This window comes from Anas acuta, chromosome 5 (genome assembly GCF_963932015.1).
Source record: "Anas acuta chromosome 5, bAnaAcu1.1, whole genome shotgun sequence".
Taxonomy (NCBI): Eukaryota; Metazoa; Chordata; class Aves; order Anseriformes; family Anatidae; genus Anas; species Anas acuta.
In genome coordinates, this window is record NC_088983.1 from 60,946,699 (window position 1) to 60,974,128 (window position 27,430).

Below are 27,430 nucleotides of genomic sequence, written 5' to 3' on the forward strand. Positions count from 1 at the left end.
TTCTCCTCACTCTCCAATAACTATTTGTAGATGTCAGCCTCTAACCTTATTTTAATGAGAATGGCAGCTCTAAATCCCTTCCGATCTCTTTTATTTCTTAATGGTTCTAAATGAGGATGTTCCTAGTATGTATTAAGCTCACTTGGAGATGTTTAATCAACTGATCTCAAAGAGTCCAAGTCTTATGTTGCCCGCTATCACTTTGGCTCTTCTGCATTGCTAGGGTCAACCTGTGTTAGTAAGTCTGCTGTTTGCACTAATTCAAACCAAGAAAGTTCTAAATTCAGACTTTTTCCCACAAGACTAGAGAATTTCCTTCATTTCATTTTGTTGATTCCTATCTAAGAGGAGCAAATATGTCATTTACATATTCATTTAACATGAATGAGACAAATACCTTGATTTCTTTGTTCCCCTTCATATATTTCTTTCTGAAAATTTTAGCATTTTGCTTTTTTTTTTTTTTTTCCTTCTCTTTTTATCCTTGCTTAAGCTGCCAGGCCAAATGAGGAAACAATTACAGGATGTTGGCTTTAAAAGTGTCTGGCTTTGCCAAATAAGTTTATCTTTTTTTTTTCATTGTGGCTTAAAACATGCTAAATTCAAAGCCAAGTTACTAACCTAAAACTCATGGCAACTTTATTTATTTATTTTTTATTTTTTGCTTTGGGCTTACAATAAACTTGGATAGTTTTTCCACAGTTCCTTTGCCAGTGATTAGTTTGGAAGATAGTATGTTTTGAATTTGCTGAGAGATCTACTGCTCTTAGCTTAGTTTTAGTACTTTTAAAAAGCAATCAATAATGCCCGTTTTGTAATAAGCAAAATTTATGAACTGACAAGCAAAATGTAATTATAGTGGGTATTCCATACAAGAAAAAAGAGGTGATCTTAAAGCCATCTCAGCATTCTGTTTGCACTCATTTTCATTCATATAAATGATTAAGTGGTTATGTGCTGAAACATTTCTCTCTCAAGGCTTAACATGAGTCTGGAAAAGTTGTTGCCAAAGATTTCTATAATGAAGTCAATGACCATTTGCATTAACTTTTCATTGTTACGTACAGACTAAAGTTTTCACGGTATTATTTTTATGAGTAAATCCCTAGCTCAGCAGCAACTTTGACACCTTTTATTTTTGATCTGTGGGGACTGTACTCCAAAGATATGTACATTCATGACAAAAGTGGAGCCTCTATCAAAAACTGGGTGAGTTTTTCAATTAATGAAACTGTTTCCTTCTGCCTTTCCTGTGCTGAGAAATGTCTCCTTCCTGAGTGAACCACTATAAGAACATTCCAAAAATAAGATACAGTGAAGAAGAAAAAGAAAATAAAAGATTTTCCTGGTTTTAAATGTTTTTTTCTTATAGGGCCGGATCCAAAACTCAGTGAGGTTTGTGAAAAAACACCCACTGAGTTTAGTAGGCATTGGAAAAATCTCAAAAATAGAGATGTTAATTTAGTTTCCATTTAGATCCAGGTCAAAGCTATGCTTTGTCTATTCTATTTAGCAATGCATTGAAATAATATGAAGTTAAATAAACATTCTGTCTTTTAATAATCAGAAAATACAGTGAATACAGTGAATTTTAGTACAAATTAAGCAGTTCAGGCAGTTAAGGTAAAGCCTATCTAGTTCTGAAATGGACACATTTTGACACAGATCCTAGCTGTTCTTTATACTTTGCTTTTTGCTTGTATTTCTGCATCACCAGTTTTGGCTGTGCAGACTCTTACTAAAGGATGCCCTATTCTAGGTATTAAAAGCAAACAAACAAGCAAACCCAAACCTAAATCACCACCACCAACTACACCCTTGAAGTCTTTGACTAATGTACACTAATGTCTTAGTGTATTTGAAGAAATTTGCATTTAACAGTGTTGGTCAAATCATCAGATGGGACCGCCAGCTGTGCCCAATATGTAATGTTAGTCTTTAAACTTGTATGAAGTATTGCTACAGCAGCAACAATTCCATAACTGCAGACACAGAGGACGTTACTTGCAGTGCTGACATGTTTATACCTAAGGTCAGAATAAATTAATTTGCCAGGCCTAAGGTTGGAGTAAGTGAAAACCTGCAAGTCTGTAGGACTTACTGGAAAATGTGGATCAACACTTTTAGAGGATAAAAACCCTCACTATTGCCTTTTTCAGTAATAAACTCAAATTGGGAGATTTGTGCATGATCCATAAAAGTCCAGTGACCTTTGTGAGGCAGTATATGGGTGAAGAGATAGTTGGCAAAAATCTTTTCTTAGGACTGGGGCCTAAGACTTACTGTTGGAGAGGATGCAAGGAGAAGATGAAAGGAGAAATCTAAGCCTGCTCTCAGATATGTTTCTCCATGCAGCAAAGTAGCACAATGATATCTATTGTTATGCTAGATGCAAATTCCAGCTACAAACATTACATCAGTTTTCTTACAGGATAAAAAAAAAGAAGCCTTCCAGATACCCATATTTCATTTGTGGGAAGTAAAATAATGGTGCTGTTAGCTACTGGGTAGAAGATAATTTATATACTGTGTGTGAAACATTTTTCATTAAATCAGGCCTAGAAGATACTTATGTGGATTTGACTTGTGAGATTAGCAAATAGCCTATATTTTATAGGCTTATTTCATATCAGAGAATGTTATCAATGTTTTCATAACTAGTCGGCAACCAAGTGGATTAGCTGAAATTGGTACTAGTCACCAGATCTCATGTTAAGATTGTTGAGCTTTTTTTTGTGAATAAAAAGAAAAAAAGGACAGAGCTGATCCCTGACTTCACTCACGGTTCAACAGGCTTATCTTGAGTTTGGAGGAGAAAGGTACAAATCAGGGTTCCGTTTCTTGATGAAATGTTATCGCAAGCTGACCAGTATGCCAGCCTCAGTTCAGTAGAAAAGCTTGCTGATTTAAGCCCTGTACATTTATCCATATATTAACATGGACTGCAAATCTAATTGACTAAGACTGGGATGATGGTCTGGATATATGAGCCTTCCTCTCCTTATAGTGGATGTCTGACAAGACGCTCGCTTGATCTTCAAAACAGACTAACTGGCAACTCTGCAAACCTTATTTTCTTGTCACAAAAATGATAAATATTTGGAATCCTCCCTATTTTAAACCACTGGGAATTATCCATGCACTTACCTGCTTTTAGTCTCTAGGTGCTCCCTGGGATGTGAACCAAGATAGATCCTACAGTGAAGCTGCAAAGTTTCTGAAGGAATCACTGCCACTGTCTTGCTCACTCTGTTTGCATAGGGTTAATGCAGAAGGACTCACAGAATCATAGAATAGATTGGGTTGGAAGGGACCGTAAAGATCATCTAGTCCCAATCCCACTGCCATGGGAAGGGATGCCACCCACTAGATCAGGTTGCACAGGGCCTCATCCAACCTGGTCTTGAAACATGTGGACTCTAGCACGTGGAAGTTATCCTGAGATAGGATAACTTAAGTGCAGCCTCTTTTCAGGCTATGAAAACTCTTTGTGTCAGTGCCAGGAAAGTGATAGGAATAATTGTAATGGACAATTAAGAAATGCAAGACAGACCCACAAATAAGTGTTCACGCTAGAAATTGTTTTGTTTGGTAGAAAGGGGAGGGTAATCAATGTTTCCAGTGAACCCATTTTCCACTCTGTAAATCTGAATTTTGTTCTTTGTGTCTTGCAGCCCATATTTTCTCAGTTAAAAACCTCTGTTTGGTTCTGTATTACTGAGCTTTGTAACATGACTGCAATTAGAAGACACTTAACTGAGGCAGAGGAAACAGTACGCCATTGAAACCTTTTCTTAAGAAAAAAAAAAAAGGACAATTTTCAACATTTAGGTGATTAGAACCTGTCATTTCATGTTGTTGTTTTCAGGCTGACACAGATGACAGGACAAAGGAGCATACATGGAAATAAAATGAAAATTCAGAACAGATGTCAGGACACATTTTTCATGCTGAATGTGCAGAGTGGCCAACCAGGTAAGGCAAAAGCATTTTCCCATTTAGGAAATAATTAGATGGACCATCATGGACAAAATGACTTTATCAATTTCCTTTTTCTTTAATTTTCTTACACTCATATTATACTCAAGTTGCTGTTCACTTTTATCTGACTGGAAGCTTCATCATCATCTGGACGTGAATCTAGTTCTTATAGAAATGAATTAACTATTAACTGCTAAGTGAGCTAGATATTCTGTCAATATTATATCATGCTGTTATGTTCAAGGTCTAGCAGTGCATCCATTTTGAAGTTCAGAGTGTGTCTGAAAGTTTTTATCACACTTACAAAATGGAGTATAAGAGAAAATTAGAGTGACAGAAGACATTCTGTTTTTATTATCTTGACAAATCTAATTATTTTTAAATGATAAAAATGTTATACAAAAATGAATTTAGGAGATAACTTAGGAAAAAAAAAAGAACAAACAAAAAAATGAAATGGAGAAAATCAAAACCAAAACAACAACAAAAGGTGAATGTGGTTCTGGGATCTTTGCTTTAGCTGAGGCTTTAGTCCCAAATCTGGTATAGACTTCCTATGTAATCTTGCTACTAGTCTTTTACAATGCCGTGCCTTATCTTTCATGTTCAGAAATAGAATAATTTTATTTTCTCAGGTGAATGTGTATGTGAAACTGTAATTATTTGGGGCACTAACATTTGACCTCCACAGGTCTCTGTCATTTCCATAAAGTATTGGTCTATTACAAGTTCGTATGTTAAATCAATTTGAGAGTGATCGATAATCCCCACTGAAGACAATGTGAAGACCAAAACCTAAAAACTCAGTCTTTGGTTTGTAATACGTTTTTCTGTGAACTGTTAAGTCTTGCTGAGTGACTACAACAGTAGGCCATGTTTCCACGGTAATGATTTCCACCATGTAAAAAGCAGAGCTGTGTGCGTGCTTCCCACCCTGAGCTCCTATAGTTTCGACGCTAAATGGTGTCACCAATATTCTCAACGTAAAGCCATTTATGTGATAACTAAACAAAATAATTTGATTTGCATAATTGTGGAAATTGCTCAGTGAGGTTGCATCTGGCTTGCTCCTTACATATGGATTCCAGCATTACTAATAAAAATTGAAAATGTCTTAATTAACAATTACTAATATAGACATGCCTAATTATGGATATTTAATAAAGCTAACAGTGGTGAAAGATAGTAGTATTGAGAAGCATTGTTCACTGAAGTTGTTGCACTGAAGAGAAAGATATTTTCAATATTTTGAGGATTTCAGCCTTCGATCAAATAAAATGCCTGAGGAAATAAGGCTAATTTTTAATGAGGTAATGTCAGTCACAAAACAGCAAGTACAATTTTGGTGATTTTGGAATTGGTACAGAACTTTCTTAAGGTAAACTGAATTTAAGGATGATATTTTGCCCTTATACCTGGCTTTTCTCCCACTGTAACGCCGTCAGCACTACTTCATTGTGCACACAGTGATGTGAATTAATGCCAGAATAACAGTTTTGAACTGGAATTTCTCAGCTATTTGCTGATGTGTGTTACTATGATACCCTGTTTTCCAAGATTAATTCTTTAGTGTGGTAAGCGAAAGAAAGGTGTCCAACAATTCAAATGTGGGTGTATCCTTGTGTCAGCAGAGCTTCCCCATCTAAAAAATTGAGGTTTCTCCACCCATGACTAAATATAAAATTGAAGTTTTTCTGAAATAAAATCATTTTGTGCTGGATTTTTCTGGACTTCAAACATGCATGTGTATATAAACTTAATACTACTTTATATAAGGTGTGTGTGTGTGCATGTGAAAGATAGAAGTTTGGTATAAGTATGTACATGTATGTGAGCCTTTCTTCTGAATATCAGCTTTTTTGATATGCCTTTTTTATGGGTGGAAGACTTAATGGTGCCCTTGTGGTGGCTGAGGTCATTAAAAATGTGCTCAGTAACATTAACAATGACCACTACTGTATGACCATAGAAGAAAAGGGCTACAACTTTATTCCTAAATCATTAATGTCTAGTATTATATTGGAATAAGTAAGAACAAAATTGTGCAAATACAATTACCGAGTCCTGGTTTCCTCTCACATCAAATTTACATGGAATCTATCACAACTCTTCCTAATATATTATGGTTAAGGACAAATTCTGTATGCTCTATTGTTATGCGGCAGAAGAAGTGTGAATAGAAAGCCAAATTCTTCAGTGCACAATAGATGTTTCACCAACAGTTTAACTGGGCTCTGCAGCCAGTTTTGTAGGGAGAATGCATTGCTCCATTTTCCCCTCCCTTCATGCATATGTAACAGGAAAAAGAAATAACTAGTACCAAGTATTTGCACCACATGTATACATACGGTCTTAAAAATTACATTGCATTGCTTTGAAATTCCTTAGAGAATTTCATGCTGCTGTAGGGAGAGAAAAACCTATCATTTTTTTTCATGTCTGCACTACTGAAAATGCCCATTTCTTGCTCTGTCCTGCTCAAGACTTTCTACCCTGTGCCGTCACACTCAAGGCTATTCTTCACCCACCTTGCACAGGTTTGAGATCATTAGTAATAACAGATTTGAAATAAGATTCAGCATTCCAGGTATTTAAACCTGAATACCAATAGCATGAGTTTAGAATTGCACATTTTTACTTAAATGGTTTATTTGCATTCCTTTCCAGATGCTTTCTTCATTCTGCAATATTTAATTGACTTTTAATCATGTTTTGAAAGCTGTTTTTGTAACCATGAGGCTATGAACTTTATATTCTTCTTAAAAAAAAAAAAATAATAAAAAAAAAAAGAATTCATATGAAATATGATCAAGAAATTACACTTTTAAAGGAAAGGATTAGGAGGATTCATCTAAATTAGGGGGATTCATCTAAATTGACTAATAAAATACTCTAATTGGGCTTTACAGTGGAGACAGAAGCATCTCCAGCAAGTGCTACGTTTCACAGCAATGTGGACTGAATAGAACATTAGCAGGATCTAAGCAGTCTATTTAGTTTTGGACATCTACAGTTAGGTCACAGTATGTCTCCCCAGAAGTTGTGAAGATTTATATACAAGTAAAATTGAGATCTGTCAATGTTGTTTACTAAAATGAATTGTAAACTGTATTTGCACGTGGTGTTTTCAATTTACAGCTTATATTCTTTGGGCTAGAAATTCTCAGTATTTTAACTTTTCTGATTCAGTGTGGGAAAAGGCATTATTCTTAAGCTAAAATAGTACGTTTAGCTTTCCTATTGTCCTTACTATGAATGCATGGTACTACAGTACAATGCAAAAAGGTTCTGTTTAGTTGTGCTTAGCTCAATGTAGCAAAAAAGTTTCTGGTTTTGATATGCACGTTTGTCAAAATCTCGACCAGACAAGAGTCTGCAAATGTCATAGAATAGCTGTAATACTAATGTCTTTTTTTTTTTGTATTCTTAATGCAATAATATATCATATGAAGTATACAACAGATACCAAGATCTTGTAAAATCAAATAACAAAAAACGTATCAAATCAAGTACCAGGAATTTAGCTTAGTAGTATAATTTAATTTGCAGTCAGTAAGCAGGGAAGCCATTTCAAAACAATGTTTCTGTAATATTAGGGAAGACAAAATATCCCCTTAATATGCCTGTGGCTACCTTTAAGATACAAAGTCTGTGGACTTGTGTAGCTAAGGTTAATTTCCTGGATATCTATTTGTAGGCACAGGGGTATTAATTTGGCAATAATCCATACTGCAGAAGAAAACCTACTGTGGAGGAGAAGGGGCTTGGTGAGGAGGAAAAATTGCATTACATTCAGCATGCAATTGCAAGGCCAATTGTTGAATATTTAAGACTATTTAATTGACTATTTAGAGACTATTTAGAAGACTGACTAGAAAATGAGAGCCACGTGAAAATCCATGTCCTGTCATAGATAATTTCTTGGTTTCGCAGGGAATCTAGCATTTCTACACATCACTTTTTCTGTCCCCAAGGGAATGGTCAGGTTAAATTTGTAAATGTATTTCCAGATTCTCAGAGGAAAGGTGCTACATGTGAGTATTATTAGTAATAAGATCACTATGTTGTGTCAATGGGCATAGTGGCATCCTGGAAAATAGTTCTCATATCATTATTAGCCATGACGATTCCAAGAGGAAATGTTAAGTACAATAGTACAAAATGGAGTTCTTTTGGGCATATTCTCTTTATTTTTATGGGCTACTGAAAGTAATAACTGCCCCTTTTAAAATGTAAGGCATTATTTCCTTTTCAGTTTCCAGCGCTGAAAACACTGAATGCAAAAAAGTGATTGTGTGGATCATTTCTCTTTTCTTCCACATAATTTGTTAATGTATACAGCAATGGAGAATTTTAAGAGATTCCTTTCATAAAACGTAAGAACAAATTATCTTCATTCAGTCCAATTTATACGTGAGAAGAACTGACTCAAAACAGTCCTGTGATCAATGCCGCTATGACTACCTTAAATATATTCACTGAATATTATCTCTACAGAAAACAGCCATGTAGGATTAATTGTTATGAGTTGTTTTTTTTTTTTTTTTTTTTAATTGATTTTTAAAGGTTACAATTTTTAAATGATACTGTCATGTAAATGTAGTGTGAAGGTTTAAGTGCAAATCACTCTAAGGTAACTTTTTTTTTTAAGAGCGGACTAATGCAGTATTATGTTTTATAGAGCAATAAAATTATGTACTAAAATTATGCTCATAAATGTAAGCAAATGTAAACCAAGCTATTAGTTATGTTTTCTCAGATAAAAGTGATTAGCATAGCTATCAAACTCTTCTCCCATTTGAATAACAGAATTATGTCTGAAATCTAAAGCTTGTTTGCAAAAGCTGAGTCTTAAAAAGAAATGTAAATCCAGCTATCAATGTTGTATTTGAAAGTGAATGCAGTGGCCTGCCCATCATTCTGCTAACAACTAAGAGCAGAGGAACATGACCCAAATTGCAGCTAAACATATCAATATGAAATGTGCCTCAAACACTATTTAAGAAATCATTCTTAGCATTTTATCATGATCTCCTTACTGCTGATCAGACTTACTTAAAAACTATTGTGGTTTGTTTAAACATAAGAATGATGAAAGAGTCGTTTAGCAACAGTCGCCGAGAGACAAAGTTTCATGTATAATTCATGAAGTATGTGGTCATCTACTAGCAAGTTAATTTCCATCTGACAGCTATACTTCTAGTAGTGCCCTCTCAGGAAGGCAATGGTATATAATTAAAATCGGAACAGAACAAATTAATACTGATTACTTCATAAAGAATGTCAAAGCTTGAATATTGTTTACCTGTCTTTATAGGATTGAGACAGGTATTTTGACAATTTGTATACAGATTAATCTGTTTTCTTGACCCTGTATTCAATTGTTTCCTTACTGCCTAGGAACTGTTGTTAAAATTGCTCCTGGAAAATCCAGTAGTTAAAAATAACAACAACAGCAAAACACACACACAAAACAGAACAAACAAATAAACAACAACAGAAGGTCAAAGGAGACATTTAGTATTTTAGATGCAAACCACTTCTCAGACAAGTGCAGCATTCTCTTTGCATCCTTCCCGCCTCCCTCCCTTACTCTGTTAAGTTAATCAGTCGTTTGGCACATTTAATGGGTGTTTGCCACACTGAGAGACTGTGGATGACCAACTCTGGTATCATAAAGGATTTCTTCTTATTCTTTGCAATACAATTATTACAATAAGAAATAAATAAGTATTACGAGGGTTTACAAGCGGTCATGGAATGAAGGACACTGCAGGAAAGGTTTACACATGATCTTACCGAACAGGATGTTTTTAATGTTTCTAACAATGTTTTGCACTTACATACAATGAGAGGGTGCTGGCAACTTCCAGAGAAAGTCTTAAGATGTTAGCATACGCTAAAGTTTGTCACTGCCTTCCATCTCCCCTCCCTACGCTACTTTGCGGGGCTTTTGGGGCTTTTGTGTGTTTTTGTAATACTTGATGGAAAGTTAGACTTCTGTTGTGATACAAGGACATTTTCTCTATAATGGCACAACATCAGTTATCTATCACATGTATTTCAGTTTATTCCATCCCTCCATGTTCTCTTTTTGGAGAAACTGAAGATGCAATGTATACAAAATGTGCAATATCAGATTCTTGTACAGCATAAAGATAGTGACAGTAGTCAGTAATGCAGGTCAAGACAATTTACAGAGAAATAAAATTTAATTTGAAGAATCTGAAAAGATGTTTAATATTAAACCTATAAGAATTCAGACAATAAATGTACACACAACACGGGTGGTGTATGTGATGTTATAATGTTGCATTGCTTAAGTAAATTGATGTGTATGAGTATTTCATAAAGGTAAGACTGCTAAGTCAAACAGAGATTTACAAATATTGAGCCTCAGGTAATGTGAACGAAGATTAGTCTAGTACAGTGGCATTTATTAGTAGGTAAAGCAGTTAGTACTGTCCATTTACAGTCTCTTAGTTCTTAGTAATGAATGAACAAAGCTCTTCTTCCACACTTCCTATGGTCACATTTTAGAAAGGTTTCCATGTCAAAAGACTGTACATAGAAAAATACCCATAGAACCTTATCCTCTTTTCCTCTCACGTCTCAGAAGGTCTATAGGATAATACTTGACCTTTCATTTTACCTCTGTAATACGTATTTTGCTTATAGCTCTGTCCTTATGTCATGCTTTTCTTACCTGAATTTACTACATGAATGACATTTTGCTATGGCTATAATCACGAACTAATGATTACAGATACTATTTTGGGTATTGGGCAGCCGTAGTTAAAAGAAAAGAATCAGAAAGTTTCAGTTGGAAGGGCTCTATTAAGATCATCTAGTCCACACCCTGTCTCTCCCTTTCCTCTCAAAGCAGGGCCAGCTTTGAAATTAGATCAAGTGGTGCTGCAGCTCTCATCCAGCCAAGTTTTGAAGGAAGAGTTCTGAGGAAACTGATAGTAAAAATTACTTGTCATTGTTGGTTTTTTTTTTTTTTTTTTTGGTTTTATGCCTGCCACAAATTGTCTAAAATTAGCTGATGGTAGAGTACTGGATTAGATAGCTCAAACAATTCCTTCAGTTTTGAGGCTTTTAAGAGGAAAATGACTTTGCAGTATCAGTGCTGGGATGTGTTGAATGCTGTTTTGCATGACATTCTTTCCTTTTCACAGTTCTTTCAATGGGAATTTGTTTTCTGAATTCAAAGGACAGGCTGGTTATGGGGCAGGGAAGAACTGAGTTCTGAAAAATGTGGTAGGTACAAAAAGAGTAATTAGAACTGGCCAGATGTAGCATAAAGTAAACTGTAAACTAAAATGATAGAGAATGTACAGATACAGGGAAAATTTCCGGGTTTAATGAGAGTAAAAAATGAATGAAGACTGCTTGAGGGTGAGAACGTCAACAGTGAGATTAATGGTGAGCAGTGGCAGCAGCTGTCACGTCAATACAGTATTAAGTTTGAAAATGTTTTAAGCATAAAAATTCTATAAGAAGAAACATCCCATGTGGTTAAATTGAGGTTCTTACTATCTGTAATTTTGTAAGACCCACTGGACAACAATTATATCAAGTAAATATTTTCAGATGGCCAAAATGTAAGACATGATGTTACATGTGCTGAAAAAATCTGTCATGCTGCAGTGTTTAACACAAGCTGAAAGAACAGTATAAACTGCCAGTAAATATAAATGAAATGAAAACAAACACTGCAGTGCATGACTTCCTGTGGGATTTGATATTAATCCCCACTTATGAGGAATAGTCTGTACAACATATTTTCCCTAGGGGACTTGTGAGTTATCCAGCTAATCCTTTTTCAAGGCATATGATTTGTATCCGGCAAGAAATCACACAATTTTTTCAACCAGCTCCAAATATATAATATTGATAATGAAGTCTGTGTAGGTGGATTTGTGTGTGGGGGGGAAAAAACAAAACAAAACAAAAAAAACAATACACACCTTGGAAAACAATGTGTTTGTTTCGTTATGCTTTGGTCTGCACTATAACTTTCAGATAAAGGTGTGGTTTTTGAGCGGGTTGGGAGGGACCTCGAAAGATCATTGGGTCCAACCCCCCTGCCAAAGCAGGTTCTAAACATCTGATTTTTTTCTTTTAAGTTCTGTTTGGATTCAATTCCTCTCCTTTATGTTTTCAATCATTTTCCTGTTACTACATATGTATTTATTGGATGTAAATCACAGATTAATCGTCCTAATGGTTTTTAGTCTTTTTGTTCTCTCTGTGATGGTTTTGAAGTCTCTTGTGCTTAACAGCATAGCTTTTTTAGATTCTTCTGTCTGATATGTTCTCAATTCACATCCTAGTGACAGCATCTGTACCCTCCCTGTCCACTGGAAGGTAAAAGAAGAAAACCTCTCCCTTTGTTTCGATCACAGGTAGAAGGTTGTTTGCAGGATGTCATATCAGAGGATCCTTAAAGACACTCTGGATTAGCACCTTCACAATCTTTTTTAAAGTCTAACCACTCTATTGGATCAAGACTAGACACTTTAAAAGTTATATGTTCCTTTTCCATTTAAATAGAATATTACTGAATTGCAACTAAAACTAACTTAATTCTGTTAGTATGAATACTAAAACTGTTAGATGGACATTTATGAAGGAAATTATTTCTGTCCCCAGTGAGAAAAAATGTGGAGAAGGCCACTGTTCTAAGGGCTTGCTGCCAAAAAGTAGATCAGAAGTGTTTGGATGAAGTATTAGCTGGGGTTCAGTGCTTTCACAAAGTCTAAGGTGGGAGAATGGCCTGTGTTAGCTATTATATCATTTCCTAAGCTAAGCCTGGATGTACTACTATAAGGCATTGTACATTTGTAGTTTGTGAAAAATACCTCATTTACTTCTCATGTTTGGAGACTGAAATAGAAAAATGCCTAATGTTGCATAGTTGTTACTCCTGGTAGTAACATGTATGTAGTACAATGGTAGCAAATATTGCAAAGGATAAATCTTGGCCTGAGATTACATGTATGCTAAGTATAGTAATTACATGGTTCAGCTGTTTATTCTAAGAGTTCAAATTTGTTATATTGCTGCTCATTTAAATAGGCATAATAAGGTGGAAAGGATCTAGGGATATTTAAAGTTTTTCCAAAATGATCTTTCTTTAAGCATGTTTTCCTGTGTAGCTGGTGTCTCTTTAGTTCCAATGAGATGAGAACACTTGGAATAAAATCTTTCTTTGCTGATGGAACATAGGCTGATTTTGTCTTTTTATTTGAAAAAATCAGATTACCATTTTTTTCTTTATTGAATGGTTTTGACACAGTAAGCATAGATACATAGTGCTGAACAACTTCAGAAAGGATGAGCACCTTGCTCTCAGATGAATACAAAGGCACTTGTGATCTTTTGTGAATCACTTGGGAATGTAGAGATTTTAACTCTTATAGTAGTTTGTTGCAGTTGTTAGTTGCTTAGAGTAATATTCGTGGCTTTTAAAAAAACTTGCTTTGTGTTTGAGTGAGTTGAACTTCATATCTGTTAGTTTCCATGTGTATGTGAAAAATGACACTGGGTCTTGTATCTTTGACTTACTGTATAAGGGTATAGCTTCTTTATTTGGTTTCTGCAGTGCTGAAAAGAGATTTTTTTTTACCTTGTAGCCTCTGATTTTCTTATATATTTTTTTTTTATTTTTATTTTTGTATACGTTCTACCAGTGGCAGAGTTTCAGATCCTGAAGCCAGTGGCTTCCCAAGTTAATTCTGGGAATATTCAAGAGAAGCTGTAGATTTTATAAACCTCATTTTCTAATTCTGTTCATAAGGCTTTCAACTGTAATAGCTTTGGCTGTCCCAGTTTTGGGACTTTTAGCTTGATATTTGCTGAGTTGAGAGAAGTACTATTTGCCTGGTCCTTTCTGCTGTTGCATACAATAGTCAGTTCTTCATAGTAATGTCAGTTATTTATTGTCCATGTTTTCCAAAATGGACTTGAAACAACACAGAGATGATCCTGACTTCCTGTTGTTAAATAGGTCAAGTTTTTACTGGGAGTAAAATCCATTTACATTACTTATCGAGCTTCTGTTAACTTGGGTAGACCGTGAGCTCAATGTCAGGCCTGTAAGATGTTTCAAGCCTTTAGCAGTTCTGTAAACTTAAGATTCATATTTGGCTCAGGATGTCCATAAATTTAATAAAAAACAGGAAAGAATGTGTATGTCTACCAGTCAGGTTACTATTAGTTGATGGGTTTATTCCCTGACTGCTGGAAATGGAGTGTCATGAAATGCTCTTTGTCTCAGTTCAGGCACTTTCCTTGTATGTTAGACTTTGTTGTAGAAATATCTCAATTTCTATAAGTCATCTTTTACATGTTCTGGTGAAGAAGGACAAGACAAGGAAGTAAAAAGAAGGGCATTCACTATCAATTTTGCATAGTAAACTGCTTCTTGGAGGATTCCAACCTGGAAATTCTGTTGCAGGTAATGAGTTAATCAGTGTTATCTGCAATGTTATTTGCTTTTCCAAGTACATACAGTACTTAGCTAAGAAATGTTTCTTATATATCATGCACTGAAGTCTCAATCCCAGATACTTTTAAAACACTCAATTCTTCGGATGATTTCATAACCTATACAACAGTCAGAATGTCTAGAAGGAGAATCCATTTGTACTCCACACACCATCTCTCTAACAAAATAGAAACCAGTGGATGAAAACTCTGAGAATATGAAATTCTTGCTAATATGAAGTTGGATTCATATGATGGTTAACTTGCTGAACACCAGGAACATAAGAAATGCCAAGACTGTTTCCTCTCTTATACCATATAGTCTGTCTCTTTTACTCTTTTACCATATACTCTATCAAAAAAATCAGGGAGCACCTTTTCAATGCTTAAACTTTTGTTATCAATAGATAATCTTATGTGATTCTAAGGACATTTTGTGCTCAAAGGTAGGGCTGCCAAACACAAGCTGAAAAAGAGAATGACCTCTCTGGTATGCTGCCCACCATACACAAATTAAATTACTTAGAAATAAGTATTAAATTTGTAGTGTCAGTTTTTTGACACTGATTTGACTGCAAATGGACAAGTTCACTCTTATGTAACTGTAAGTTTCAGGAGCCTGAGCTATACTTAAAAATGAACTCAATGTACAGTTCCCTAAGGTACAGCTATTGTCATAATCTTTCCCTACTTCATCGGTAGAAACTTGAGCTAAGTAAAGTGTTTATTGTGTGTAAGCCACATAATAAGCACTCACATGTATGGAAGCTACCTATTAGACCCAAATTTAAGAAGCCATATGGGTAATGGATTGTAAAGCAGAAAGCTCTGTACCTCTGCCTAGTCCCAGTGTGTATTTAAATTCTAAAGCTGCAGAGTTGTCTGTTGGCACAGCTTTGTCAAAGTAATGCTGACCACTCTAGTGGAATCCTAACAAATTGAAATCATCTGGATGCACTGACAGAAGCCAAAAGCTGACTTTATATTGCTTTTTCCAACTGAGCAACCAGACCACAACACTGGACCATGTGGGTGGCCTCACCCACTTGCATATATGACACTTCTGGAAGTGAAATGGCTATGAAATCACTAACTGATTTACCCTCTGTATAAAACAGCCAGTTTGTCTTAGTGACTTAAAAGGCTCTGATGAGCCATCTTTATGGCTAAGATTCTCAAAACCAAGATGAGGAAAATTTGACAATTGTACAATTACCTACTTCATGTACAAAGCTTAAGCACTGAAAAACTTAGCTTACAGTTGGATACAGTCTGTGTATAGAGATGGTTTGTGTTTACTTCTTAAAGACTAACTAGCGTACTTGAATTGTGTTTTCCAGAAAAGCAATAATTATTCTGTGTAAAAGTTATTTGAGGAATTAGGGTAATCAATTAGATGAGCCTAGTAAATTTCGCTTCATAGATTTTCAGGCTGTGTAATGATTTCTGTCACAAAGAGAGGACTAAAGACAAATATCGTTAGTATAAATACAGGACCTTTAAATTTATGTTAAGGCCACTGGAAATGGAATTTGTCCTATTGTCTTAGCTTATTGCTTAAAATCTAAAGAAGAAATTATTTAAAGAATACCTGACAGTTGAAAGAGCATGATTCTGTAGTTGACTGAAAAGGTACACAAAATGGTCTCAGAATTCATCAGGAAATTGATCTTGCCTGGTCCCGGAGCTCTGATAGTTTGGGTAAAAATGGAAACTAGATCTTGCCAAACAAAAGCCTGTGGTGCCTGAACACCTTCTAATGAGAAGGAATGAAATCCTGGTTTCTCTGAATTCAGTAACAAAACTCCCATTGAGTTAAACAGGGAATGGGTGGGGGGGGTGAAGGTGGTGGGAGGGTGGTGATATGGGTTCACCAAGAGTATTTAGCACATGCTTTGAAGAATATATGATGAGTAAGAGCAGCAATTCATCCTGAGTGTTTTTTGAAGGTAACTGTTGTGAGGGGGATGAAATGTTGGTGTTACAAGTAGTGGATAAAATTGAAAATAGATTCCTTCTTCCTGAGCAATTCTAACTAACTTTATATTATAATAACATGGAAGGACTCCAGTGGGGTATGGGAATCTTGAAAGCACTGAGTGAGCATACAGTAGTATGATGTAAAATCTTGAAATCTTGTTTTTTTGTTTGTTTGTTTGTTTTCTTTTTTGTTCTTCATAAGCACCTCATATTATAAATTGCCAAATCTGTGGTATCATTTCTGTTCATCTGTTGACAATGCATTTTTTGGATGCTTGCATTCATGGTTCGAGCTTCTTTCTAATACCTTTTCTACATTATTTGTCCTTTGAAAGTTGATGTTGTCATGCACTTGTCCTGCTTCTGTTGGTATTTATTGTATATATGTGTAACAAGAAGTTGAAGGATACCAGATGCAGCCAGTAACAGCAAAAAGAGGAGGAAAAGGCAGGGTAAAAAGAACTTTTCCACCCTAATAGAAGAATTAAATCATGACTGCCTCAGAAGAGAATTGTTTCTTTCAGTAGCAGTCTAAACTCTGGATTATAGCGCAGCCAAGACATATCCCCAGAAACACAGTGAATGAGCATTGAACAGTGCTATATTTCCTTTATGAAAAACATTCTTCAAAAAGTGTGCATAAACAAGAAGCACACATGTTCAACTAAACTATTTTTTGGCTGTCTTTAAGTATTTGTTAACTCATTTGGATTTTTGTATGCATGTAACCTTTTAATTTCCATACTTCTTGAACTGTAGGCAGGTTTTGATTTTTCTTAATCATCTGTGCTTCATGGATTTTCAGAATTAGCCTATACAGTAGTTCAGTGGTTGTCATTACGATCTGAATGTGTGATAACTATTCTTGCAATATTCTGATAACTTTGTTAAAAGCTGAATTTTAACAAGATACTGTACATTAATGTGTATGTTAAATCTTGATTAGTATTAGCAATGATAAACTTTTAACATTGTCAGGAGTGAGATTATGACTACAATTAACTTTGCAGCCCTTTACATGCTTAATACCAGCATTAAATTTCCTTGTTTTCTATTGAAAAAATGGGCACAGTTGTGAGTGATTTTTTGTGAAAAGATCATTTCTACATATGAAGAAACTAAGCATCTCTTATTAACTATTGTCACTTGAAGAAGATAATGCTTCATCCTGGGGAATAATCTGGAAGGTGACTGAATTCAGGGAGAACTTCATTTCTACTTTGTTTTGATGAACACTTTTTAAGGACCTGCCACTTCATCTTTCTCCAAAACCTAGTATTTGCCAGATGTCAACAGCAGCAGCAGGCAAGTGTTCAGGAAACGTAGAGCCTGTTCCCAGAACTGCTGGTCATCAGCTTGGTCAGGTTCCTTCACTGATTCTATTTTTGGATTTCTTGCTATCCTTTGCTTTCTTTGCCTTGCCAGTTAAATTTCTTCAGATTGGAGTTGCTTTCTAATATGTTTTAAGAAAGTATACGTTACAGTTGGGTCCCAGCCACTGTTTGGGCCTTAAAACTTTACTGTTTCAAGTATTTATTCCTCAAAGTACTTTGCATATGTATTTTCAGGAAGAGAATAATAGTGGAAATGAGACCATTGCACCTCCATCATGACTCCTTTGCTGTTTTCAAAGTCCTTCTGGAAGATATTGGAAATGTAGTCATGGGGTATATTTCAAGGAATCCCAAGTTAAACAAGGAGAAGCTCTATGAAACCTTTCAATATTGTATACCAATTAAAAAGACATTTGGCAGAGGCTGATCTTCAGTTGCTGAGGTCTGTTTTTAAGTACCTAATTTGTTTTTTTGAATTTTCCTATTAGAAGCAGTTGTCTAGTTTCAGGGTGCTGCTATGCTTACACAGAAATGCCCATTTTTGATTCTGTTCAGTAATAAATTACAAATTTATTATTTTACACAAAATAACCAGTCTTAAATATTTGGTATCTAAGACACATTCTTGGACACAGTAGTGTAAATTCTGTCAATCTCATAGAATTTATTGTGCATATTAATACTTAGACTTCCTTCCTTGTATTCCAGGTGTGGCAGTTCAAGGTATTAAGCATATTCACTAAAAGACTTCAAGAAGAATAAAAGGATGTTTTCTTGGTTATGGGACAGGACCGTTGTCCTTTACCATAGCATTTTTTTATGTATCTCAGTCAAGCGATGCATTTAGGGAATTACTTCATTGTCTGTCTTTTCTTTTGGAGGACCTAGCTGGAGATACAATGCTTTCATTTGCTGAAGTATATATAGTTGCAACTGATTGATCCATAGAGCTAAATAGTCTGAAGCAGGTACTTTGGACCTGAGATTTAGAACCAAAAGAAAGTAGATGTCTTTAATTCATGTGCCGTTCCTATCTGTAAGAGCTGTTAATATTCCCTTAACTCATGGATATGTATTAAGGTAAAACCCCAGAATGTTATAATATGTATTACCAAAAGTCACAGAGGACTTAGTAATTCTGTTTTCAAAACTGGGCTTGGACAGTACTTTATAAAGTCAGAGACAGTACACTGAACAATAAAGAGAAAAAGTTTTGAACAGCTGCTACACTAGTATTCCTTTGTATTCTTAGATGCAGGATCTCGTAGAAAATTGACAGTAAGGAGACTGAATTAAGTTTTTGCAGGAAACCTTCATTTTTTTTTTTTTATTTCTACCTTTGAGGTCTTGAATTTATACTCCTCATAACATCGTTTTTTTAACAGTTACTTTATATATAATACCCAATAAGAAATTCTATACTTCTGATTATTGTGTTTGCAAAGCATACAATGCATATATATATATAATTTTTATATATATATATTTGTATGTAAATGCACTTTGAATATTTGCAAAGTATACAATGCATGTGCATTCCTGAAGAAATAGACCAGGTATATTTGAGATAATCGAGATTATTTGTTGTTAAAGATTTCTTTTTTCTGTTGCTGACTATATATTCAGTTTGCCAAGGGAATTTATAGAAGTAGAAAAGAATGTCAAAGCCTGAAGTGGCAATTCCAAGTAATGATAGCTGTTTCTAATGTACTATGCTTTTTCTGCTGTACTGTACTGTTATTGATACAACTGAATGTCTGTCCAAATCTCTGTGGATTCAGTGATGCCTCAGGCAATTTTGTATCTCAAATGCAACAATCTGCCACACATACAGCCAAAAAGTTTGAGAACCTGCTCTAAATATCTCTGAGGTTGCAAATTCATGATCCAGGGCCATATGCTGTTGTAAGTTTCAGCATGCTGATGCAGAAGAGTTCAAACGTCCTGCACCTCATTGGCAGCAAACAGTAGACAAAGAGTGACCTGACTGAGGTGACTGCTTAGGGATTAGTGGCCCTACAGATAGTATGATGGAGAGCAATCAGAGGTTCTAGATTCATTGCAGCAGTGGCCAAGAGAGAAAAGTTGTATTCTGCTGACTTCTCCTAAATTTGTTTAAATAGGATAGTTAGTGACATGAAGGTAAATGAAATTACGAATGCAATATTATTGGTACAAGATGAAACTGATATAAATTAGTCATGAATACGTGTAGACTGAAAGTTTGAAAGAACTCTGAGGAGGAAGCAAAGGTGTTTTAAAATCATGGAAGGGATTTTATGAGAGTGCAACACTTCATCAAAAGTATTTTGCTCTCTTGTTTCATTTAAAAAGCATGACTGTGTAGTCACTATACGCCTTGTTTTGCATTATTTTATAAGTAGTCTATTGATATTCTTGTTTGTCTATAAATGTCTGGGGGAAATATGGAGAATGTTTCATGTGATGGCTGTTCTTATACTCCAGAATAACTAATCGTTTGTGTTTATGTACATTATGGCATTCTGCGTAATGAAATCAGAAACAAGTATTTGATAAATATTTCCATGCAAACTAATATCTTGCCTAGCTCCTGTTTTTATGGTCAGGTTAAAGAAGTTCTATGGGTAGGAATAAATATCTTAAACTGAAATTAAAATAATTCTACACTTGTTTCTGACTTCAAAACAGCGATAACAGAATTTTGTTTCTTGAAAAAGCATTTCTTTTGCTCACACACAGCAAAGCAAACATAGACAGAATAGATGCTCTAATACTGGTCCCCATGTCACTGCTGGTGGTTTCATATTGGGTAAATATGACTAATTTCAGTAGAGCTATTTCCAACTGATTTATAGTGACAGAAGAACAGAACCTGCTCTGTACAGGATTGTAGATACAACCAATACCAAGAAAAAGGATACCACAACATAGAAATTAGATGTCTCCATCTAATAGAAATTAGGCTTCATCTAATAGAATTTAGAGATAGATAATCCAGAATTGCAATGCAGTTCCTGAAAGCTCTTCTCTTTACCTTGTTTCAGGTTTCCTTTTCACTCCATGCAGTAACTCTCCACAATATGGACTGAGACCTAATTGTCCATGTGTGTTCCTAGCATGTCAAACACAGCTACCGTTTTCAAGAGGAGCACTAGGAGTGTGCAGGTCAGTGCATCTTTAGAGTTTTTCAACAGACTGCACTATGGATACAACTTAATAGCTATAGGCAGTTTTCTTAAGCACTTTGGTAATATATGACTAAAGAGGTATTCTGGCAATTTTGCTTTTGTTTCTATTTAACTGCAGAAAAAAAAAAAAGGAAAGAAAAAAATGTTTTGCTGAATTGCATGACCTCATGGGCCGTATTTCATGTTCCTCATTGAAATGTGGTTAAAATAATCTTGTATTTAACCAGATCCAAACCTTCAAACAGCAGCATTTTTTTTTTTAATGTCAACTTAAAAGACAGACCATTTCATTTTTTCTTTGGCTGCATCCATCAAATACTTACATACACAAAACATTCATCATTAATTAATACGAGCACTGTAATTCATATAAAACAATTATAGCATTTAGAGGCTTTAGAGGAGCTATTATTGCTGCCTTAGCCCTTTTAAAAAATATATTCCCCGAAGGACAAACTGCAATCCATTAATATGTATGTATTATTACTTTTTTGTAACTCCAAGACTGCTGATGTCTGTGAATATGGAAGCATTTATAGGTTATAGACGGTCTGTTAGTTGACTTGCAGTTCTAAGTGCAGTATTTTCTAAAACCTAAAAAGCAGTATTAATTACCCTCTGTCTGTAGTAAAGAATGTAATATTTTTTCTTCTGGAGATTTCACATTTCCTGTGATGCTGCAATAGCAACATTTGTTAGGTTATTTGGAGTAATTGGCAACATAGGGATAGAAATTTCTGGTTGACTGTTTATTGCACAAATTAATAAAAATCATTCATCTTACATCAGTCTAGCCTTTAAGCAGCTTTCATACTTTTTTAGAATCTCAGTTCTGGGAGATACATTCCAGCAGAAGTTTACCCTCTTGTTGCATTGCAAGTGAAGGGCAGAATCTTTATGTGCAAAGGCTCATAACAGGAAAAATTGAGCTAATTCAATAATGTATATACTCCTCCCCACCTAAAACAAGGTATTTTTAATTTACTTTCTCTTTTATACTTTATTCAGCATTATTCCAATGTATCTTGTGTTCTAGCTGTTTAATGGGGTTGATATAAAAGGTTTGTTATGCACGTCTGGAACTGCAGGGAAATGATTGGCTCCTTTTAAAGATATTAAGTGTAGTCAGTTTGGTTTTTATAAATGAAGTAAAAGAACTACTTAAAAAATTTTCAATTCTTCTCCATGATCAGTCTATTGTCACATGCATTTGGCATTCATTATATGCTAGCCCCAGGCGCCTCCAGTCTTGTACTCAGGCCAGCAGTAATTTGGTTTATAGAGATCATATGGCAGGGAAACAGACCTTGAAAGACAGAACTCTAAGAAGCATATTTGATGAATTTCCTATGATTTGAGTCTGGGTTTATTCTTTCCTGTTGTGGAGCAGACACCCTACAGCACACGCGCTGAGGCCCGATGCGCCTGAGCAAGGGGCCAATTAAATGACAATATGCGCACTGTTTTTTCGCACATCTCGGGTTGCATTTCCTATCAGAAAAAGGGAAGGCATGATGGTAGGGGGAGGAGAGGAAGAAAAAGGGGGGTCTTGTAAAGGATCCAAATATGGGCAGGAAACCACACAGAGTGAAGGTTGCCTTTGTCATTAGCAATTAATGTAACCGCGAATACTGGAAAAAAAAATAATGCTGCGGCTGCTAGTGGCACTGGCGTAGCCAGAGCAGCATGTCTTCTGTCTGCCCTTCTTCCCAGCAAGGCTGGCATCCGGGTGCAGCCAGCTCCAAGGCCTCTGCTGTTCCAGCAGATGAACCAGCAGTTTCTTAACCCTTATAGCCAGACAGATTCCAGTCCTTATTTGAATCTGCCTAACAGGTTGTGCAAGTGTCAGGACTGGATCTCAGAACTTTCCGTGGCCAAATGTTTTCGTATTGTCAGCCTTACTATTGCTCAGCCTATTGAGCGTTGTCAATCTCTTCACATGTGTGCTAGAGTCCCTTGCAGCTTTACGGGCTGTAGTGTGACCTCATGCTCTTGGATGCTGTGGGAAATATCTTCACATATGTCACTGAATGACAAACTAGACTTCAGCTGAGTGGGACTAAGCTGGTGAGGTTGGATTTTGATACCCTTTCTTACATTCAGCAACATTTTCATCACTGGTATCATCAATGGGAAGCTGTAAGGTACTAACCTCAATGAGTGAACAGATGTAAGCGTAGCCAAAAGCATGCAGTTACGCTTCCCTCTCAGGAATCCCTGGCCATTTTGGGTCTTTTCACCCAAGTGTTAGCACAGGCACACGTGCATGCATATAGGGAAAAGTTCACTCTGGGATTTAAGGCCCTAATTTCTTTGATGGTGTCCAGAGACTATTCAGCTCCTTCTGGGGTTTTTAAAATTGATTTTAATTCCTTTTTCCCTCCTCACTTCTCCTTCCCTTTCTCTTTCTATTCTCTCTCTGCCCTCTTCCCTCCCCCCCCCCAACTTTTTGTAGTAGTTTATAAACGCCACTTTTCATTAATGTGACCAAAATGTCATCAAGTAGTTTAATGCTCTTTAATGTCCTTGTATCGTTTACGTTTTTTGAACAGCGTGGAAATGAATCCCATCTGTGGGTTTGCTAACATCAAAAAAGTTTGACAGGCTATTTAGACGTGCTACTTCACATTGCATTAGCGTGTACAATGTCAGGGAGGCAGGAGCCAGAGTGAGGCCATACCATGCCACCTCACTCCTGACCCCTCCTATAACTGCTCAGAAAGCGACAGATCACTTACCTCAGAAAATCAAAGTCAATTGTGAAGTATTGTGGCCTGGACAGGAGCCCAGAGGCCTCAGGAAAAGTGTGAAGCCTAAATGAAAAAAAAAAAAAGGCAAAATCATTCCTTTAAAAAAAAAAAGAAAAAAAAGAAAAAAAAGAAATCAAACCCATTCTTTCTTCCCTGCTAGAGCAGGGAATGTCATCTGGTTACATTGTTCAGTTGAGGGGGTTGGGGTATTATTGTTTATTTGTTTTTGAATAGTGGACATCTGAAAAATAATGTTCCTAAAATAAGATATACTGTGTCATCTTGTTATTAAGGCCTATTCCTGCTCTCGGAAAGGCTTATTGTGCTTTTTTTTCAACACTTAGACTTTATAAAGTGATATGTAAAGCTTATGTGTAAAGTACGCTATGCAAGTTAACACATATAAGGAAACTATAATTTCATATATTGTCAATCCATATTTGAGTTAATGTCTCATAAACAAAGCTCAGGGATTTAACTCATTCTTTAGTATGTGATGGGTGTATTTTAAATTTATCTGGCTTTGTGCCATGAGAGTCCCTTTTTAAGGCATTTACTGTAAAAAGAGATGGGGCTTTTCATTTCAGGAAAACAAAAGCTTCTGTTCTTCCTGAGACACAGGGAACAGCAGAGAGTGCATTTTAACTGTTAATCATTATAGATAAATGGATAATAATTTCTACCTCTGAGTGCTCTAGGATTTACTTGCGAGTTTTTAAACCCTCCCACATAGTGCATTTGCATACACAAATATGATTTAATTTTAAGAAGGAATGTAAATAAATAACCTTGTATAGTGGCATCAAGTTTTCAAAGCCAAGGTAATATTTTATAAGCATAAAATAAAAATGCCTTTAAGGCAATTACTGTGAGTGCACCAGGTCTTTAGTCTTTAAGAACAGGGTTTGTGAGAGGTAACATACAATTCTGTTGCTTGTTGTATTGTGCTGAAAGGTGAAACAAAGTACAAAAACTGTAAATAATAAACCTTATTTTGCTTTTAAATTGGTGGCATCAGGATAATTTCACTAAAGCCGGATGAAATCGGCACCACTTCATGCCCTGGTCTAAGCACTGTTTACATGGAGTCAAGATACAAACATAATGAAGGAAACAATCAAGATTTCATTTAAATTCAGTTAGCAAACACGTGCATTCAAACTGCAATTCTAATCGTTTGAACTTTTGGTCTTTACACTAGATGTGAATAAGGAGGATAGACTCTTACATTTTTTTCCCCAAAAATGTCAAGCAAAAGAAACATATGGATTTTTCTTAAACATTTCGTAGGAGACATGGAAACAAACCCTAAAGTTTATATTAGAAGCATTTTCCAAGTATCAAAATTGAATAATTTCACTAATGATGACACACATTCTCTTATCCTTTTAAAATCTGAAATATAGTTTCACGTGTGTTCAATACAGGAAGAGTAAACCATGTACTCACAAAGCTGTAGTTCTAAAAGAAAGCTGTGAGGCTTCATTGGAAAAGTAGCACACAAATTATGGATTGCTATTAGAGTGAGAATTTGTCTTCTTTACGAGCATATATGCACATGCACAGAACTCGTTTAGGGGGAGAGAACAGATTCCTCTAAAAAAATATCCTGGCCATGAAGAAACCTCCAAAGTAGCCATGTAAGCAAAGCTACAGTGCAAGAGCTTAGTCTTGAAGTTGTTCTTAATCACGGTTAGAATCAAGGAAGGGCTTGTGTCTTTCCAAATGTGCTATCAGAACTTTGGAATAATTTAGTTGGGTACTTGCACCTATGTGGGGCAGTAGATGCAAGACCTGACACAGTATGCTGCTTACTTCAAGCTATGTGTGATATTGTACTGGGCCTCACTCACCATTGCTTTGCTTTCTGTTGTTAATTACACCACCTCTAGTGGATGTGAAATGATACCCTCTTGAATACAATGGGGGTTGCAGCCATTAATACTCAGTAAGATCAGAAGGGGTGTTAAATATGTCATTTGCTTTAAACCCAGCAAGCCTGGGGATTCTGCAGCAATCATTTATTCAGGTACTAGCCTATCCTTGCTACCGGAGGATTGTGTTCCCTAATGTCCATACTAAAACTTCTTCAGTGCAATTGAAGCCTGCCATTTTGTACCTATAGTGGACAAGAACAAATCATTAGTCCCTACTTTGGAGCCATCTTTTATATATATGAGTGTATATATATATATATATAAATATGAATATTGCCTTCATACCTTCCCCTCACTCTTGTTTTATGTAGACTAAATAATTCTAGTGCTTTAAGTCTTTCTTCACAGACTGTGTTTTCCAGTTCACTCTTGTTTTCCAGGGGGCTAGTGTAGGCAGCTTTCTAATAAAATGTCATGCCCCACTCCACCCATTGTATTCCAGTTGTGGCAAAACCACATTGTGAAGTGTAGAAATTCTTATGTGACTTTCTGGTGATGGTCTTGTTTATACTTAGTCCTGTGTACCGTTTGTTTGTTTGTTTTTCCTTTTGTCCCCAAGAGTGGCACTGCTGACTAAACTTCTGTTTGTGACCCATGACACCTACTTTTTCAATAATTTCTGGGAAAAAATTGCTGCCTCTGGATCTTTTCCAACAGGATTTTAGAACATCAGGTGTTCCCATTTCATATGTTTATTTTTGTGTCATTTTGAATTCTTATTCTGATGCCTGCAGCCTCTCCTAGTTAGTTGGCAGTTGCAAATTTAGTGCATGCTAATTCATTACTAAGGTCATCTTCTTTGTGCTGCGTACAAAACTTTCTAGATTTTCCTGTAATTTCTTCTCTGATTTCTTAGAAAGCACTGTCATAGAATTTATTTGTTTATTTTGCAACACGGCACTTTCTTAGCTTGTGTTGTGTTTGGGCCTTAGATAACCAGAGTTGATATGTAAGATCTCAGACTACGTTGGTAGTTTAAAAAAAAAAATAAAAAAAAAAGTTGCAAGGACCTCAAGTAGGTAATAATGAAGATTTTCTGTTTCTGAATTTAAAATGGGATTACACTGGTCATAGGCTACACAGATGAAAATGAGCTATTTACGAAGTTGTATAACTCAGGAGATGAGGCATTTGACTGCATTTTTTTTAAATTTTTATATATGAAACTGAATTGTAAGTGCTAACCTTTGCAATCTATCTGGATTATGTATCTATGAAGATAACAAAAGAGAAAAAGCTTCTATAAAAGTTGGAACATTTTTTTCCCCATCATATAACATTTTTATGGAAATGAAGGAAAATAGTATTGTTTTGTAGCATTATTAAACATAACTTTTTGTGATGAATAGGCTTGATGAGACTTGAATGTTTTAGAGAACAGTTAAATTTGCAGATGAAAATGTTCTTCTCATTTAAAGTTTTAAAAATATTCAGTAAGATGACTATTTATTGAAAGGCATTCATTTTTCAAGAGAACATTTGTTTAATCAAAAGCTTCTCATTAGAAAAAGGTTTTGTTGAAACATTCTTGACCAGCTATAATCATGCACAAGGGTTCTACTGCCACAGAGTGCTTGATACTTAAGCCCAGTTCAATTCTATCAAAAATGAAAATGTGAAGACAGGAAGACAACAGATGTATCTTCTTCTTTGCTCTTAGGCTACTGATGGGAGCTTGGTCTCTTGTAAAAGCTACAGCAGATTCAGAATAGTTGTACAGGCAAATTAATCTGTACTGGATTAAGAATTAAGAGACTAATGGGAGGGGGCTTTTGAAGTCCAGA

At 35.6% G+C, this 27,430-nt stretch overlaps 1 long non-coding RNA gene across 6 annotated transcripts in view; it reads right to left on the reverse strand.

Annotated features, from left to right (window-relative positions):
• LOC137857950 (uncharacterized) overlaps positions 1-27,430 on the reverse strand; it is a 368,377-nt gene that overhangs the window by 17,718 nt on the left and 323,229 nt on the right. For all 6 annotated transcript variants that reach the window (XR_011097417.1, XR_011097414.1, XR_011097413.1 and 3 more), the window contains one exon: positions 23,698-23,772. This is a non-coding gene — a long non-coding RNA (uncharacterized lncRNA). The remainder of the gene's footprint in view (positions 1-23,697; positions 23,773-27,430) is intronic.